Genomic DNA, 18,110 nt, shown 5'->3' with positions numbered 1-18,110 from the left:
TTTTAGTACTATCTATCTCTTTGTGTTTTCGATAATAAAACCATCTCTCTTTATATTGTTATTTATACTTGAGAAAATAAAGTTGATACTGATAATAAAAATTACATCTTTACATGGTACATGTCACTATAGCGTGGATTTTGAACTAATTATGCTTTTATATTTAAAGTAAGTAAAACTTTCCATCAAATAGAAAGTTATCCTTCTCAAACAAACGTATCGTTTATATCAGACAATAATATGAGAATGGGATACTTGAAGAAGACTCACAAGGAATGCAACCTCTAAGGGCAATGACGCATGACTTAAGTATGCTTATCGGAAAAGCACGGCGATGCAACAGCCCGCGCAAGCCTCGGCTCCACTCCCTGGTGTGCTTGAGCACGCACATGGGAGAGCTGACCAGGGCTTGCCACATGGCTTATCTAATTTATTTATTTATTTTTAATATACGAATATACTAAATAATTATTTTTTAATATATTTCAATTTTCAAGCAGCATGCAACAACTAGTGGGAATTTATTTCTTTTTTTTACTTTTTAGACAGATTTTTCCTTATAAATACATCTATTTCACACACATTCAATTACACTTCCTTATTTTCCTCTTCATCTTCTATATTCAATTTTTCTCTTCCATTGGATTCCGAAGGATATAAAAAACAACTCGACCTATATTAGAAGTTTCAGAGTAAACTCATATAAGCTCAACTTTGATCCACACAACTCACCATTCACTCTATTTTCACATCTAATTGATTCATAGTCGGAGCACAACTGCAATAGCTGTCTGTGTGTTCGGAGCCCAATTCAACAAGGTCAATATAATGGGGTTTGTACAGCAAAATTAGCAAATTAAATAAATTCACAATAGAATCTGTTTATGTGTGGACCGTTCGCACTTAGAACAAACAAGAACATAATGATCGCATTTAATTCACATCATAAATCTAAGTTACATGGCTCACACCTTCTCAACGTGTTGTCTCTGTACTCAACCACGAATCTTCTAACCTATTTCCAAAACTCTAGATCTAACTTTCTTGTGGATGGAGCTTGTTAAAAATAAAGGACTAATCTAGAATGAGAAGAACAAAATATGAACACAATGAGTAAAAGAATTTCGATCCCTACTGTGGAGGAGTGACGGCTGAAAATTCACTAATGTAGAAACTATATTTATGATTTATGATTTATGATTTAGTTTTCTTTAAGTAAATTACGTGTTCTAGTATTCAATTAATTTTTGTTGCATGTGAATTCAGTTAATCCTAAAATCGACCAAAAGCTCTGTTTGGTACACATGATTGGAATTGAAATGGAATTGGAAGGAATTAAATTCTAATTCATTTTCAGATCCTATGTTTTGTGAAAAAAAAGTACTACTGATATGAAATTGAATTCGAAGAATTTATGCAAACATTGTACACACACTACATAAATTATACACAAAATACACACTATACACAAAATACACACACTACACAAACACTATCCATAAACTGAAATTTCAAATTTGGTTCGGTTTTTCAGATTTTCGGTTTCATTCAGTTTAAACTTTTTGCAAATTCCAGTTTTTCGATTCGATTCGGTTCAGATTGAAAAAAGAAACTAAAAACTGAAAAATAAAAAAATCTCGGATGCTTGATGTATGAAATGTGTGTAGTTTGTAAAATGTGTAGTTTGTGAAATATGTGTAGTATGTGAAATGTGTGAAGTGCGTTAGTGTGTGAAGTGTGTGTCGTGTGAGCAATGTGTGTACTGTGTGTAGTAAGTATGTGTAGTGTATGAAGTGTGTGAAGTGTGTGAAGTGCATTAGTGCGTGAAGTGTGTGTCATGTGAGCAATGTGTACTGTATGAAGTGTGTGTGAAATGCGTGTAGTGTGTGAATGTGTGAAAGTGTGTGTAGTGTGTGTAGTATGTGAAGTGAATACAGTGTGTGAAAACGTGTGTAGTGTGTGAAGAGTGTATTATGGATATATAATGAAGCTATCTAATTTAATGGCTATTGGGAATTTCAATTTTCTGCTTTTGATATGGAATTTAAATTGTGGAATTGAAAGATTTGGAATTGCAATTCAATTTCAAATCCAAATATTTTTATTCCAAACATCTGATGTGGAATTGAAGGCTCGAATTCCAATTCCACAACCCTAATTCCATGTACCAAACAAAACCTTAGTGGATTTATTTGAGTTTGCTAGTTTTTCGCTGCGAATCCTAAGAATATGACAGTATAACCATTAACCAAGTCAAGTTGGATCTACTGACATTTTAATTAACACTAAAACCATATTAACGTCGTTTTGTTGTTATATTATATTTGATTTTATAATATTAATTTTTATTTTAATATTAAGGTATGCTAAAAAAAATCAAAGTTATAATTTTATAATTGAAGTTAAATAGTAATTATATTAATAATCAGAAGTTAACAAAAAAAAATTTAAATGACATTTTTTTAACTAAAACAAAAGTGCTTTTAATTGAATTCCACTAAAGTGACCTGGTGATGTGAACGTATTCTTGGAGGACGTGAAGAGTACATTATCCGTTTATTCATAGTTGAGGCAAAACTTTTCGGCACAAGGTTTAAGAAAGATGTGTTGAGTGTGTTAAATAAATAGATAAAAAAGTAAGAGAAAAAAAATTAGAGATAATACAGTAGAAAGTGAATAAAATAGAGAGAATAAAGTAAGAGAGAGTGAAGTAAAAAAGAAAAAAAAAGTTACTATATAGGAAAATGACTTAACTATGAGGAAACTATTCAAAATGACTCAACTATGGAAAAACGAATGGATTATATTATAATTGGAGTGGGGTAAAATGTTGAATTGATAAGAAAACATACTTAGCACATGGAGTCATGCACACGAGTCCCACCATAAATGGAAAAGTTGACAAAGTGATGATGGTTGTCAATGGAAAAGCTGACAAAGTGACAATGGTTGTCAATGTAATGGACTCCCTCCGTCCCACTATGCGTGATGGAGTTCTTTTGAGCACGAGATTTAAGAAAATAATATATAAATAAAGTGAAGAGAATATAGTATGAGAGAAGAAAAAGTAATAGAGATAAAAAGAGAATTAAAGTAAGAATGAAAGAATAAAAGTAACAGAAAGGGAATAAAGTAAGAGAGAGTTGAAGTTTTGTTTTTTGTTAAAAAAGGAAATTGATCACTTGTGGTGGGACAACTCAAAATGGAAAGTTGATCACTTGTGGTGGGACGGAGTGAGTATATTTCATGGAATAAGTATCGTCATCACTGAGGTAATATCACCGAAAGTGGCGGACGCAGGATTTTGAAGTTGGGGGTCCAATTCTCTGATAAAAATTATAAAGTATTATTTGATGTCGTAGCCGAAGGTTGTGATATTATTACGATGCGAGGGAAATGCGTAATGAGATATATATAATAAGATGATCTAGAAACTAGATAAATATATATTATTTAATATTATTAATTATGAATAAATTTTGAAATAAGTTAACTAATGAAGTATATAACATAGAAAAATTTTGTATACAATAGTTGTAGAAAAAAAGACATATACTAGCTAAAAGAAATTTTGAACAGATTAATTAATGAAGTACATAAAACATGAATATTTTGTGTATAATTAATGTTAGAAATATAAAAAAAACATCAGAAAAATAATAAAAATACAATTGAAAATGATAAAATCCAAATCAGAAAAATAGTTAAAATAAAATTAAAAATGATAAAATCTAAAATGAGCTAGATGAGATCCGAACACAGGCAAAGAAGATGCTTGGCAAGAAAGCTAACCAACTGGGCTAGGTTACGACATTGTTTCTTTGATTATAATATATATACTAATATTGGAAATTCATGGGGGTTCCATGGGTCCGCCACTGATCACCGACTCACAATTTTAGACGTACTTTCCATCTATAATTTTAGACCAATTTTTAAACGACACAAAGATTTAATACATAGTACTCCCATAAAAAACAGAGCACATTTGTCATTTTTGATTGTCCACAAAAAATATAGTACATTTAAAAAATTGAAAGTTTTCAACAACTTCTCTCTTTTTTTTTTCCTTTCTCTCTTACTAATAATATGGAACTCATATTCCACTAACACTACTATTCTCTTACTTTTTTCACTTCTCTCTTACTTTACCAATTCCACATTAAAACTCGTGTCATTCACAATGTGTCTTATTTTTTTGTGGACGGATGGAGTATTTGCTAAAATAATTAATTAACAAATAAATAATAAAAAGTTATTGAAATCAGGGAGAGTGAGCTCATTTTATTAAGTAAAAAGTTTTCTAAAATAAAAATTATTAGTTTTGTAAGACAACCTAAAACAATAAAAGTTATCTATTTTTTATGGAATAACTTAAAAATAATCTATTTTACTGAACATAAGAAGTTTGATTATCATATATTTTGGGCATTTAACAAATTCTTTTTTTCATTAAAATCAGAATGCAAGTTAAAATTTTAAATTATTATAAATTAAATAAGTATAAAAAAGTGTGTAACTATAATATATAATCACTCCATTGTATTATAGCCTAATTTGTATCGTATATTACTTAACTTTAAAATAATACCAAAAAAATGAGTCTCATTTTACTAGAGGAAAAACCTTTCCTAAAATAGAAATATCTATTCTTGGTTAAAGATTTAAAATAAAAATAATTTATATTTTTCTAAAAGCTGGAGGAAGTATTAGTATAGATAGAGATGTCAATTTAACCCGCAACTCGTGGGCTGGCCCGAATAGCCAGCCAAATTTATAGGGTTAGGGCTGAAAATTTTCTGCCCGATAAAATTACAGCCTGATTAGCCCGCACCCGATTAACACGCAACCCGTTAGGGCCAGACCCGAAAACCCAATGGGCTGTCCCGGAAACCCGATAAAATTTCTATTGTTTAACTATAATTCGACACTTCATTGATTATTTTATAATATAAATTACTGAAAAAATAACTTTCCATTTTATATATTTAATATATAAATTATATATTAAGTTTTTATTAATATAATAATAGATAAATGAATTAGAAACTTCAAATCCACTAAAAAATATATTTAAATTTCTAAACATGCTTTAAAATTTATTGATGTTTATGTTTTATTTTGCATAAATCTCAAATATTAATATTTGGTCATATTTATGTTTGAATTTAAGCATATATCTCAAATTTATCATAATTAAATATTTTACGTTTTATAAATATAACTAATTTTCATCATTATTTATTGGATTGATCGCATGTTAATTTTATCGGTAGCAACCCGATTAACCCGATGGGCTAGCCCGAAACCCGAGCTTTTAGGGTTAGGGTTGAACTTTTATAACCCGGAAAAATCACAACCTGATTAGCTCAAACCCGATTGACCCGCAACCCGAATAGGGTTGACTCGAAACCCGGTGGGCTGACCCGATTGACATGCCTAAGTATAGATATCAATTTTGTAATACTCTACTAGTTAATCGATAAGTTTGCACTAGTAGGACAAAATGTAAAAAATAATGTTAATAAAGTAAAAAGCACTTTGTGGATTAAAAACTTTTGTGCTGTACAATTTATTGTCATAAGGTAGTTTTTTATTAAAATACTTTTTCTTTTCTCTTTTTGTTAGAAAAATATTTTTTCTTAATTGTTGGAACCCTACTTTACACATCCAATAATGCGCTCACTTAATAACTACCATGCTCTCTATATAATAGTATTGGTTTAACACTCTCAAACAAACTGAAAAATGGCGAAGAAGGTGATTCTGCTGGATTTGTTCACTAGCTTGTTCGAGATGAGGGCTCGGGTGGCGCTAGCCGCAAAAGGGGTGCAATACGAGTACAGAGAGGAGGACTTGCGCAACAAAAGCCCGTTTCTTCTTCAATCAAACCCTTTTCACAAGAAAATCCCCGTTTTGATTCATAACGATAAACCCGTTTGTGAATCGCTTATCATTGTTGAGTACATCGACGAGGTTTGGAACCAAAAGAACCCCCTTTTACCCTCCCATCCTTACCAGAGAGCTCAAGCTAGGTCTGGGCTTATTACATCGACAAAAAGGTACTACTCCCTTTGTTCCATTAGTGTTGGAACATATTCCTTTCTGGAATATTCCATTAGAGTTGATTACACATTTTTCTATTTTGGTAAAGTCAACTGTTGAAAAGACAAGATGAATCGAACGATCAAGAACAAGAACAGGTATTGGGATGAAGGCGAGAGAGTTTGAATCCAAATCTTATTGAATGACAATCCGAGAGGTGTTTACAAAAATGAATGAATCACCATTCTACAATGAGCTAACTACACTACTTATACAATCACTGAACTAAACTAGTGAATGAGGATTTCACTCAAGAAATGATTGTAACCGAATTACTCAAGAACTCCAACGGCTAGTAGCCGTTAGCTCAACTAACTTTCAAACTTCTTTCTTGATTTGGTGTTGTGCTCTCCATCTTAAGCCTCCATGCACTTGCATTGCTATGATCAGCCATTCTTCATAACAATCTCCACCTTGGCTTAACAAAGCAATGCTCAGAAATTTACTGCACACAATCCCACAAGTTTGCAGCAATATTCAAACTTTTCTTTGCTTAGAGGCTTAGTGAGCATATCGGCAGGGTTATGGGCAGTATCAATCTTGATCACCTTCACCCTGCCACTCTCCACCTCATCCCTTATGAAATGCAGCCTCACGTCAATGTGTTTGCTGCGCTCATGGAACATTTGATGCCTTGCAAGACACAATGCTCCACTGTTATCAAAGTGAACTGCTACACCTCTCTGCCCCACTCCAAACTCAGCTACAAGCCCAAGCAGCCATTTACTTTCTTTCACTGCTGAAGTTAAGAAAATATACTCTGCTTCAGTTGTTGATAAAGCCACCACACTTTGCAGACTTGACTTCCAACATATAGCTGATCCAAACAAGGTGAATATATACCCAGTCTGTGACGTTCTTGTGTCAAGGTTTGCAGAGTAGTCTGAGTCACAAAAGCCTACCAAAGGCTCCTCATCTGCTCCACCTTCATCAGTGAACAATATAGCCAGCTTATCTGCACCTCCCAGATATCTTAGAGTCCATTTCAATGCACTCCAGTGCTGTCTTCCAAAGTTTGTCATATATCGGCTTGTTGTGCTTATAGCATGTGCTATATCAGGTCTTGTACATATCATTAAGTACATTAATCTGCCAACAATGTTAGAATAAGGAACCAACTGCATTTCCTTTTTCTCTTCATCACTTTTAGCTTTCTGATCACTGGATAACTTGAAGTGCATAGCCATTGGTGTTGCTGTGCTTTTCATGTTATGAACTCTGAATTTCTTCAGTGTTTTCTGAATATAATCAGTCTGGAACAGCCATAATTTCTTCTTGCTTCTATCTCTGACTATATCTATTCTAAGGATCCTTCTTGCATTGCCAACATCTTTTATTTCAAAATCTGATTTCAGCTGCTCCTTCACCTTTATGATCTCTTCAATGTCTGGGCCTGATACTAACATATCATCCACATATAAAAGAAGATACACAAGAGCTTTGTTCTTCTGCATCTTCACAAATACACAACTATCATAAAGAGATCTAGAGAAGCCCAGTTTTGACAAACTTTCACCAAACTTTAAGTACCATTGCCTACTGCTTTGCTTAAGACCATATATACTTTTCTTAAGCATACACACCTTTTGTTCAGAACCTGGAACTTCAAAACCTTGTGGTTGAGCCATATAAATCGTTTCCTCAAGATCTCCATTCAGAAATGTTGTTTTAACATCCAATTGCTCCAGCTCCGAATCCCTTTTAGCTGCTACTGCCAATAGGACTCGAATGGAGTTATGCTTCACAACTGGAGAATAAACCTCATTAAAGTCTATCCCTTTTTCCTGGTTGAAACCCTTTGCAACAAGTCTAGCTTTGAATCTGACTTTCTGTGAACTTGTTGATTTTATTTTCTTTTTGAACGCCCATTTGCATCCAATGATCTTTCTGAATTCAGCTTTCTCCACCAGAATCCAGGTCTTGTTGCTTATCAGAGACTCAATTTATTCCTTCATGGCTTGAATCCACTGATCTTTTTCTGGTCCACTTATAGCCTCGGCATAGGAACTGGGCTTAGTAGTCTCCATTTGTTCAGCCACATGTAGAGCATAATACAACATCTCATAATAATTGAATCTTGCTGGAGGCCTCACATTGACTCTTCTTGGCATGTCCTTTGCTATCTGATATTGTTGTGTGTATCCTTGCTGATGCTGTAGATCCTCAGTTTCAATTTCCTAGTTCCCTTGAACTCCACCTGCTTCATCAGTCTCTATGCTCACACTATCAGAGGAAGAAGTACTTGCCCCTACTTCAGTCAAAGGAGCATAAAGATCAGTAGCTTCCTTATCAGTTTTGCTCATCAGAAAAGGCATGTTGTCTTCAATAAAAACAACATCTCTACTGATCACCACCTTTTGATTCCCAGGCTCAATGCACCAAAGCCCATACCCCTTCACACCTCTCTGATACCCAAGCATGACACATTGCAGTGCTCTTGCATTTAATTTCCCCTGCTTCAAGTGTGCAAATGCTTTGCATCCAAATGGCTTCAATCTAGAGTAGTCTGGCTTTGATCCATACCACCTCTCATCTGGTATTGAGCCTTCTATGCTAGAGGAAGGGCATTTGTTAATCAAGTAAGCTGCAGTAGTCACTGCTTCTGCCCAAAATTGCTTGCCTGCACCAGAAGAAGACAGGAGGCACCTAACCCTTTCCAGTAGAGTACGGTTCATCCTCTCTAACCCCATTCTGCTGGGGTTAGCTGGAACAGTTCTATGCCTTCTTATACCTGCTGGAAATGAAAGCTTCTTTGTCTTTCCTAGTAAGCAATCTTCACAGTGCTCCATTTTCTCCAGACTACTCACTTCAATCATCTTTTTCTGGATCATGGCTTTCAAAGTGCCTTCTGTTGGATGTCCCAATTTGAGATGCCATTGTTTCATATCATTTCTCACAGTGACATGAGACTCACCAACTATCACAGTAGCATTCAAATAGTACAAGCTACCTCCTCTCTTGGCCACCATTTTCACTTGTTGGCCTTTGCAAATCTTCATTGCTCCATTCTCAGAGACAAATGAGTAACCATTTCTTTCAAGAGTACCAAGAGACACAAGATTTCTTTTCACTTCTGGGATATATCTAACCTCAGAAAGAATCTTTACTGATCCATCATTCAGCCTCAACTTTATGCTGACAATCCCTTTGATGCTGCAGGCATTGTCATTCCCTAGCAAAACCGATCCATTACATTCAACCAGATCTTGAAACCAGTCAAGGTGTGGACATATATGAAAAAAGCACTTGGAGTCCATTATCCATGAACCCCTCTCAATCTTATCTATCACATTCATAATTTCTGCATCTTCTTCTCCATCATTGCTGATTACATTTGTATGGGACTTATTTTCTGAGGCCAGTTTCTTCTTCCATCCAAAGCAATCTTTCTTTAAATGCACTGGTGATACGAGACATATCTTCCATATCTCCCATAATTTAGTAATTAATATCTTTATAGTATATTTTGCTTAGTTGGTTAAGATTAGATTAGATTTATTTGTTGAGGATTCCACATTATAAATATGTGGGAATATTTCATAATTATCAATCAAGAAATAAAGACATTTACACTAGTTTCCCTTCTTCTTCAATATCAAACCCTAGTTCCTATCGTCGTTGATCGTCGGGCAAGGATCCTGCGACTTCACGGGGAATTGATCATAGTTCTTGTCGTGTGCGATCGACGGGCAAACGTTCCCGCGACCTCACGGAGGAATTTGTGCGAGGTTAAGGTGTAAATCCTTAACAACTGGCGCTTTCATTGTCGAACTCAATTTTCAATGGCGAATCGTGGCGTGGATCGCACGGAATCGATCGTCAATTCTTCCGCCGGCACCTTCCGCGGGCTGGAAACTCTGCCTGCGACGAGCGGTGCTTTGGATGCGCCGGGGTTGGCCTTCGAGAACGTCCTAGCGTCGCTGGCCCGCATCGAGGCTCGTCTGGACGAGGCGGAACAACAGTCAGCCACCACACAGCCGCCTCCGAGACCGGATCCTGATCCGCCATATCAAGATTGGCGGCCTTGGAGAGAAGAATCTGGACGGCAGAATGCGATCCTGACTGCAGCGATGGTATCTTCAATTCCACACTTAGGGTTTGTCGGTGGGTCTTCTTCACATCTACCGCAACAAGGTAGGCCCGAGCCTGAGCCGCTTTACGAGGATCGGCAGAGGGGTAGAGGCGAGACGACTAGGCTACGCCCGATTATATCTCCAGCCACAGACGTGGCTTCTCAACAAAACCTAGGGTTCGTCGGTCCTTCATTCAAGGTCGCGAATCAGCCGCTGGAGACAGAGCAACTAACGTGGGATAGGTACGGCGGTGGTAGCGATGGTTTTCGGGGGCGCCGTCATAGAGCCTGGGATAACCCCGCGCATCGGCTCTCCGATCAGCCGGGGCGACTTGCGACAGAGTGGGAGCCGCCGAGGCCCGACCCCGATCCACCATACTCTGAATGGCAGCGAGGGCGAGACGACAAGACGCGGCATCGGGCTGTGTTGACGACGGCGACGGGAGTTTCTGCGCTGCCACATCTAGGGTTTGGCGGCGGGAATTCCACGCATGGGCCGCTTCACGCGAACTTCTCGGGGGCGTCACCATGGGATCGCGAAGTGCTCAGCGGCGTGGGGAATCGCAGCAGATAACCCACAGCGTGGGATAATCCGGCGCATAGCTCGGAGCATCGATCGGGCAGACCCATGTCGACATGCGACAATGCATGGGGCCGCCTGGAGGGAGGGGGCAATTCTGCCACGCCCCGTTTGGATCAAGTGATTTTCGAACAGCCGAAATACGACACGCCTCGTTTGGATCAGCTTCGTTTCGAACAGTCGCGCTACGAGAAGATGAAAGCCCCGCATTTTGACGGATCTGATGCGGCGAATGTCAATTTTGCAGCGACGATGAGGACGGACGAGGCAGGGGGTTTCGTGGCGGCCGGTGACTTTGAATTGGTTTCTCCAGATTCCGTTTCGAGTGATGGTAGCAGGTTACCTGATGATGTGAGTCACTTGCTAGGAAGCTCGGATGTTGAGGGCATTGACGAGGGACGTATTGTTGCTGTAACGTGTGATAGTAAATGTCTGCCCAAGGAGAAGACCAGGAGCATTGCTAATGCTGGATTGAAAGCAGGGGATGCCATGCCGGAGTTAGACGCAAATTTGACTGGGATTCAAGAAGTTGAATGTGCCAAGCAAGAGGCAACGAGCATGTACCTTCTCAGTTGTTTTCAGAAGCCATCACCTCCTGTTCCAGTACTGTGTGAGCACAAATCAATTGAAGAATTTGTTGTTAAATGGAGCTATAAGGTTGAATGGAGGCATTCAACTATTCCGTTATGTGCGAAACAACAATTTGGTGCATTTGATCCAGGAGGGGAGGCCCCGGCAGAGCTTCTGTTCGCGATGTTCATCCGTGTGTCGTGGTTCCCACCTTGAGGACAAGGTGGATTTCAACCGTGGGGGAGTTGATACGAGACATATCTTCCATATCTCCCATAATTTAGTAATTAATATCTTTATAGTATATTTTGCTTAGTTGGTTAAGATTAGATTAGATTTATTTGTTGAGGATTCCACATTATAAATATGTGGGAATATTTCATAATTATCAATCAAGAAATAAAGACATTTACGCTAGTTTCCCTTCTTCTTCAATATCAAACCCTAGTTCCTATCGTCGTTGATCGTCGGGCAAGGATCCCGCGACTTCACGGGGAATTGATCATAGTTCTTGTCGTGTGCGATCGACGGGCAAACGTTCCCGCAACCTCACGGAGGAATTTGTGCGAGGTTAAGGAGTAAATCCTTAACAACTGGCTTCTTGCACCAGTGGCAAGATCGGGTCTCTTTTACTCCAGAGCCTTCATGCCTAGTCTCATCAACCTTTTTCTTAAACCTCTTCTTGTTAAATATCTTGGTATTGAGTGACTCAGGTTGGTAATCAGATGCTTTTGAATTACCTCTCTGCAACTCTTTGGCCATGAGTGCAGCATGAACTTCATTGTAGGTGATGACCTTATCCCTTCCATAGAGAATCGCATCCCTCAATTGATCATAAGAGTTGAGTAGGGCATTGAGAACCAAGATAGCCTTATCTTCATCATTGATCTTGACATCAACTGCCTCAAGATCATCCACCGACTTACTGAAATCTTCCAACTGCTCCACGATTGACTTGTCCTCAGAAAAACTATATGAATAGAGCCTTCTCTTCATATACAGGCGGTTAGCCAAAGACTTGGCTAGGTAAACATCATCAAGCCTCTTCAAGATTCCAGATGTTGTTGTCTCCCCTTGAACTTCGCGCAATACCTTATCTCCAAGACATAGGATCACTGCGCTATGGCCCTTTAACTGCATCTCATCGAACTTTGCTTGAGCTTTCTCATCTTGTGCATGAGCCTTCCCCTTTTCATCCAAATTAGCCGAAGTCAGAACCGCGACTAAGCCTTGCTGCACCAGAACCGCCCATATCTTCATTTTCCATAAGCCATAATCATTCTTCCCCGTAAACTTCTCTACTTCGAGCCTTGCTTCCATTGCAATACCGTTGATCGATCAATTAGTTCCCACAGACGGCGCCAATTGTTGAAAAGACAAGATTAATCGAACGATTAAGAACTAGAACATGTATTGAGATGAAGAAGAAAGATATTTGTGAGAGAGTTTGAATCCAAATCTTATTGAATGACAATCCGAGAGGTGTTTACAAAAATGAATGAATCACCCTTCTACAATGAGCTAACTACACTACTTATACAATCACTGAACTAAACTAGTGAATCAGGACTTCAATCAAGAAACGGTTGTAACCGAATTACTCAAGAACTCCAACGGCGAGTAGCCGTTAGCTCAACTAACTTTCAAACTTCTTTCTTGATTTGGTGTTGTGCTCTCCATCTTAAGCCTCCATGCACTTGCATTGCTATGATCAGTCAATCTTCATAACATCAACATATTTTTCTCTGTTATTATATTCTCTTTTTTACTTTATTCTATTATGTTATGCCCCCGTCAATCTGATTGCTTTATTTTATGGTTTATTGATTTGTTTAATGTTGCAGCTATATGATGCCGGAAGGAAGATGTGGACTAAGAGTGGGGAAGAATTAGAAGCGGCGAAGAAGGAATTCGTTGAGATTCTGAAGCAGTTGGAATCGGAGCTAGGAGACAAGGCCTTCTTCGGTGGTGAAAGCTTGGGTTTTTGGATGTTGCGTTGATAACGTATACGACGTGGTTCTACACCTTCGAAAAGTGCGGTGGTTTTAGCATTGGAGAGCACTGCCCCAAGCTCATTGAGTGGGTGAAGAGGTGTTTGGAGATAGACTTTGTGTCGGAATCCTTGACTGATCCGGCCAAAGTTTACGACTTTGCTTTAATGCTAAGGAAGGTGTTCGGCATCGACACCTCCTAATTTTTCCACTAAGGTTTACGACTTTGCTTTAATGCTAAGGAAGGTATTCGGCATCGACACCTCCTAATTTTTCTATTATCTATCTTTCTGTTTTCGATAATAAAACCAACTCTCTTTATATTGGTAGTCGAGAAATTTAATGTTGATTAAATGTCATCACAATAGCTACGCTAATTGAAATCTGCATTTGTGAGATTTTCATTTTTTTCATCTTGGCGAATTTTGTCATAGCTCGAGTAGTGCCTTCCACAATTCCACTAAACTCGTTCACATACATTGAATTTTTGGTGTGAAAATAATACTCCATCTCCATCTGACCGCGAAAAATAGTCTCATTTTACTATTTTGGAATGTAAAAAAAAAATCAGTCACATTTCTAAAAGTGGAAAGTTTATACTGCATTTCATACTTTACCTACTTTTTCTTCTCTCCTCATATTTTATCCACTTTTTCATCCCATTTCTCTTAATTTACCCTCTCTCTCCCCCCTCCCCCCCATCGCGGATTCCCTGCCCGAAATGGGCATTGCCCCACGCCCGTCACCCGTCCGTCACAACAGAGGTGACGCCCGCCGCGCCTTTGCAACTCCCCTTCCCAATACCGGTTATGAATACTTTTAGAAACTACAAATTGGATTTAAAAAATATAAATTAAATTAAAATATTAATAACTTTACATCATACATGCATAGCGTGAATTTTGAATTAGTTATGCTTTCATGTTTAAAGTAAGTAACTTTCCATCAAATGAAAGTGATCCTACTCAAACAAACATATGGTCTCTATCACACAATTAATATGAGTTTGGGATACTTGAAGAAGACTCACAAGGAATGCAACCTCTAATTAAGTGCAGTGACGCATGACTTAAACAATGTGTAGAAATTGAGTGATGAATCGAGCTGCAATCGAGCTGATCAACACTGAAGAAATCGAAGGAGCTGAGACGCTTCAGCAACCGTCGGATCTCGCGTTTTAAGATGGATTAAATCCTGAGCGTTCGATTCTTTCGACCGTTTGTTGGCTTAGATTTAAATAGCCGTTAGTTTGTTTCTTTTCAGTTAGTTCAGCTATTTTCGTTTCTCTGCAAATTCAATACGATTTCTCCTTTTGCGAAACTCTCTTGATTCTTCTCCGATCAAACACACACACTCACACTCTTGCAATCATAATCTGCTTGTAATCCTAACAATTGGCGCCGTCTGTGGGAAGCGCAATTTGAGAATTGATTCAATTCTTGCGAGAAGGAAACGGATCTGCGACAGAGATGGCATCGAGGTTTGAGGCGGAGAAATTTAATGGCAAGAACGATTTCGCCCTGTGGAAGATGAAGATGAGGGCTATGCTCACCCAGCAAGGTCTTGTATCTGCTCTGACGACAAAAGAAAAAGGAAATGAGGCAGAGGACAAGGATCTTGATGATAAAGTGATTCAGCAACGTGCGGAGCTTGAGGCGAAGGCGTATAGCACGATTGTTCTTTGCCTTGGAGATAAAGTGCTCCGAGAGATTGCAAGGGAGAAAACGGCTGCAGGTATAATGGCTAAACTGGAAGACTTGTATCTTACTAAGTCACTTGCGAATAGATTGATTATGAAGCAGCGATTGTATTCCTATAAGTTCTTGGAGGGAAAAGGGGTGTTGGAGCAGTTGGAGGATTTCAATAAAGCAATTGACGATCTGGAAAATATAGATGTGTTGATTGGGGATGAGGATAAAGCGATTCTGTTATTAAATGCGCTCCCATCCAATTATGATCAGCTCCGGGATGCTATATTATATGGAAGGGAAAGGACGGTGAGTTTTCTGGAGGTGCAGGCTGCCTTGAGATCAAAGGAGCTGCAAGGTGTTGAGATGAAATCTGGAAATTCAGTCCATGAAAGCTTGAATGTGAAGAAGTTCAAGGGCAAGAAACCATACAAGAAATATAGTGAAGCTCCTAAGCCTAGTCCGGGTGAACAAAGGGAAACAAGATCTTGCCATTGGTGCAAGAAACCGGGCCACCTAAAGAAAGATTGCTTTGCTTGGAAAAGAAAGCAGCAAGAAAGTGGTGGGAAGGTTGTGAATTCCATTGAGGAAGTTGAAGAAGGTGAGCTTCCAGTGGCTTTGAATGTTATAGACAAGAATGACAGTGGCTCTTGGATAATGGACTCGGGTTGTAGCTTCCATATGAGTCACAATCTTGCTTGGTTTGAAGATTTGAAGGAGACCTCCGGATCAGTAATTCTGGGGAACAACCAAATCTGCTCTGTTAGAGGGATTGGTACCATAAAGCTGAAGGCTGAGAATGGCTGCATTGTATTGCTCAGTGATGTTAGATACATTCCTGAGATTAAAAGGAATCTGATATCTCTAGGCTCTCTTGAAAGGAAGGGCTGCAAATTTGTATCTGAGGATGGTGTAATGGTCATCAGCAAGGCAGGGAAGACACTGATGAAAGCAAGGAGACTTGGCAGTCTGTATTACATGACAGCAAGTATCCAGAATGACAGCACTGAGGAAGCATGTGTACTCATCACTGAAAATCTTAAAACATGGCATTCTAGGCTGGGACACCCAGCCATTGGTACTGTGAAAGAGCTAGTGAAGAAAGGGCTTATCCACTGTGATGAAGTTGAGGATGAATCAGTGCAATGTGAAGAGTGTGTGCTTGGGAAGGCTAAGAAGCTGAGCTTCCCAAAGGCCATTCATACATCCACCCGGCCTCTTGATTATGCCCACAACGACTTGTGGGGACCTGCCCAAGTTCAATCCATTGGAGGTGGGAAGTATTACATGAGCATTATTGATTATTACTCCAGAAAAATGTGGATCTATGTCTTAAAAGAAAAGTCAGAGGCTCTCACAAGATTCAAGGAGTGGTGCACTGAGGTGGAGACAGAAAAGAAGGAAAGTTTGGGATGCTTAAGGACTGACAACGGTCTAGAATATCTATCAAAGGATTTTGATGTGTTTTGTAAGTCAAAAGGGATTAAAAGGCACAGAACGGTTCCTCTAAATCCACAACAAAACGGTGTTGCGGAGAGAGCAAACCGCACCATCTTGGAGAGAACAAGGTGTATGCTCTTTGCTGCTGGATTGGAGAAGCGGTTCTGGGCTGAGGCAGCTTCTACGGCCGTTGTGCTGATAAACAAATGTCCTGCATCAAGTTTGAATTGAGAGATACCAGATAATAAGTGGTCTGGGAGACAATGCAGTTATGGGAATCTAAGAACCTTTGGCTGCAGAGCTTTTGCACATGTGAGGCAGGGGAAACTTGAACCTAGAGCTATAAGGTGTATCATGCTGGGCTACCAACCGGGAGTGAAAGGATATAGGCTCTGGTGCACTGAGCCTGGTAATGGGAAGATAGTTATCTCCAGAGATGTTGTGTTTTGGGAGCATGATCTACCATTTAGGAAAGGGCCAAGTACTGCCAGCTCTGATGATAATGCAAGAGCAACTGAGTTTGAAACTGCTGGAATTGAGGTGGAGCATCCTAATATTCAAGATTGTGTGCAGGATAATGTGATTGACACAGGAACCAATTCTCAATCACAATCACCTCAGCAAGTGCAGCAGCCAGTGCAACAGACAGATTCTGATGTTCAAGGAAGTTGGAAGTTAGCCCGGGATAGGGTGAGGAGGACTGTAAAGCCATCCAACAGGTACTCTGATGCTGAGTATCTATTCTTCTGTCTAATGGCTGCTGAGGAAATGGAGTATTATGAACCAAGCAGCTATGAAGATGCAGTTGGCAGCAATGATTGGAAACTATGGATGAAAGCCATGGTTGATGAGATTGATTCTCTATTAAAAAATGGGACTTGGGTGCTGGTGGAGAGACCAGATGGAAGGAGAATTGTGAGCTGCAAATGGATATTCAAAAGAAAAATAGAAGGGGCAGAAGGTGAGAAAATGAGATACAAGGCAAGGTTAGTTGCAAGGGGTTTCACACAAGAGTATGGGATTGATTATGATGAAGTGTTTTCCCCTGTGGTTAAACACACCTCTATCAGGATCTTATTGGCTATAGTGGCAAGGAAGAACTGGGAGCTAGAACAACTAGATGTTAAAACGGCTTTCCTACATGGTGAGCTCAAGGAAACCATTTACATGGCTCAACCCAAGGGTTTTGTGAAGGCTGGTGATGAGAACAAGGTTTGCTTGTTGAAAAAGAGCATTTATGGGTTGAAACAAGCCAGCCGTCAGTGGCACATGAAGTTTAATGAGCACATGAAGAATTCTGGTTTTCTGAGATCTTCCTATGATGGATGTGTGTACATCAAGAATGTGGGTGGAGCTGCAGTTGCTTACTTGCTATTGTATGTGGACGACATGTTGTTGGTTGGGGTCAATATGAGTGAAGTCCAACAAGTGAAGAAAGATCTCAGTGAGGCTTTTGAAATGAAAGATCTGGGGCCTGCCCGAAGAATTCTGGGAATGTCTATTGTGAGGAGGAGAGAATGCAGTAAGATATGGCTCACCCAAGGTGATTATGTATCCAGGTTGTTGAAGAAATTCAAGATGGATAACATCAAAAGTGTGGCTGTGCCAATGGGGCAGCAACATAAGCTGACAGCTGAGCAGAAAGCAAAAACAGAATCTGAGAT

The 18,110-nt window shown here is 39.0% G+C and overlaps 1 pseudogene; it reads left to right on the top strand.

Moving 5' to 3' along the window:
* Nucleotides 1-5,748: 5,748 nt before the first annotated feature.
* LOC121807253 lies at nucleotides 5,749-13,567 on the top strand (annotated as a pseudogene).
* The last annotated feature ends 4,543 nt before the right edge of the window (nucleotides 13,568-18,110 follow it).

This window comes from Salvia splendens, chromosome 6, assembly GCF_004379255.2.
Source record: "Salvia splendens isolate huo1 chromosome 6, SspV2, whole genome shotgun sequence".
Taxonomy (NCBI): domain Eukaryota; kingdom Viridiplantae; phylum Streptophyta; class Magnoliopsida; order Lamiales; family Lamiaceae; genus Salvia; species Salvia splendens.
The sequence above is the reverse complement of the archived record's forward strand: the minus strand, read 5'-3'. Positions and strand labels throughout refer to the sequence as shown.